The following is a 2,447-nucleotide window of genomic DNA, read 5'->3' on the forward strand; positions in this document are numbered from 1 at the left end:
TTTGAGCTGTGACTGTTGTGTTGTTTGAGCTGTGACTGTTGTGTTGTTTGAGCTGTGACTGTTGTGTTGTTTGAGCTGTGGCTGTTGTGTTGTTTGAGCTGTGGCTGTTGTGTTGTTTGAGCTGTGACTGTTGTGTTGTTTGAGCTGTGACTGTTGTGTTGTTTGAGCTGTGACTGTTGTGTTGTGTTGTTTGAGCTGTGACTGTTGTGTTGTGTTGTTTGAGCTGTTGTGTTGTTTGAGCTGTGACTGTTGTGTTGTGTTGTTTGAGCTGTTGTGTTGTTTGAGCTGTGACTGTTGTGTTGTTTGAGCTGTGACTGTGGTCTTGGTTTCTGGACACTGAACATTAGGAAAGAGAAAAGAGAAAGAGTAAGAGAAAACAAAGGCATTGAAATAGTATGGGGGGGATTTATTTGTCCTGTTACTCACAGGTGTGTAATGGTAAAGTGTTTCTTCATATCCCAACTGCCCCAACACCGTTGTCCAGCACCCATGGAGCACTGGGGTTAAGTGCCTTGCTCAAGGGTCATTCCCTGGTCATTCCTACTGCCTCTGATCTGGAGGACTCACTAAACAGAGAACATCCCTGGTCATCCCTACTGCCTCTGATCTGGAGGACTCACTAAACAGAGAACATCCCTGGTCATCCCTACTAGCCTCTGATCTGGAGGACTCACTAAACAGAGAACATCCCTGGTCATCCCTACTGCCTCTGATCTGGAGGACTCACTAAACAGAGAACATCCCTGGTCATCTCTACTGCCTCTGATCTGGAGGACTCACTAAACAGAGAACATCCCTGGTCATCCCTACTAGCCTCTGATCTGGAGGACTCACTAAACAGAGAACATCCCTGGTCATCCCTACTGCCTCTGATCTGGAGGACTCACTAAACAGAGAACATCCCTGGTCATCCCTACTAGCCTCTGATCTGGAGGACTCACTAAACAGAGAACATCCCTGGTCATCCCTACTACCTCTGATCTGGAGGACTCACTAAACAGAGAACATCCCTGGTCATCCCTACTGCCTCCGATCTGGAGGACTCACTAAACAGAGAACATCCCTGGTCATCCCTACTGCCTCTGATCTGGAGGACTCACTAAACAGAGAACATCCCTGGTCATCCCTACTGCCTCCGATCTGGAGGACTCACTAAACACAAATGCTTTGTTTGTAAATTATGTCTCTAAAAAACTAGAAAATAGTGCCGTCTACTTTTACTACAGTGTGATGATTAAGTACCTTTTCCACACCACTGCAGAAACACAGAGATAAGGTGATCCTTCTCTCCCACACCCACAGAAAAACAGGGATAAGGTGATCCTTCTCTACCACACCCACAGAAACACAGGGATAAGGTGATCCTTCTCTACCACACCCACAGAAACACAGGGATAAGGTGATCCTCCTCTACCACACCCACAAAGATAAGGTGATCCTTCTCTACCACACCCACAGAGATAAGGTGATGCTTCTCTAACACACCCACAGGGATAAGGTGACCCTTCTCTACCACACCCACAGAAACACAGGGATAAGGTGATCCTCCTCTACCACACCCACAAAGATAAGGTGATCCTTCTCTACCACACCCACAGAGATACGGTGATCCTTCTCTACCACACCCACAGAAACACAGGGATAAGGTGATCCTCCTCTACCACACCCACAAAGATAAGGTGATCCTTCTCTACCACACCCACAGAGATAAGGTGATGCTTCTCTAACACACCCACAGAGATACGGTGATCCTTCTCTACCACACCCACAGAAACACAGAGATAAGGTGATGCTTCTCTAACACACCCACAGAGATACGGTGATCCTTCTCTACCACACCCACAGAAACACAGGGATAAGGTGATGCTTCTCTAACACTGTTATGCAGGTGAATGAGGACCCAAAAGCGACTTGGCGAAAACAGAGTTTTTAATCCAGTAAAGTTACTTTACAAACAAAAGGCATAATACTACTCGTAATGACGAGAACAGACTGGAGACTTGATCAAGAACTGCAGGTTGCCTCGGGAAGGCACTTGAACGTAGCAGACTCAGACACCTGCTCACCACGCAGCATCTGAGGGAAACACGACACGACAGGGCAATACATAGACACAGCATGGTGAATAATAGACAAGGATCCGACAGGGCAGGAACGGAAAACAAGGAGAGAAATAGGGACTCTAATCAGGGAAAAGGATCGGGAACAGGTGTGGGAAGACTAAATGATTGATTAGGGGAATAGGAACAGCTGGGAGCAGGAACGGAACGATAGAGAGAAGAGAGAGCGAGAGAGTGAGAGAGGGAGGGGGAGAGAGAGGGATAGAAAGAGGGAAAGAACCTAATAAGACCAGCAGAGGGAAACGAATAGAAGGGGAAGCACAGGGACAAGACATGATAATCAATGACAAAACATGACAGTACCCCCACTCACCGAGCGCCTCCTGG

The sequence above is a fragment of the Oncorhynchus gorbuscha genome, unplaced genomic scaffold (genome assembly GCF_021184085.1).
Source record: "Oncorhynchus gorbuscha isolate QuinsamMale2020 ecotype Even-year unplaced genomic scaffold, OgorEven_v1.0 Un_scaffold_5653, whole genome shotgun sequence".
NCBI lineage: Eukaryota > Metazoa > Chordata > Actinopteri > Salmoniformes > Salmonidae > Oncorhynchus > Oncorhynchus gorbuscha.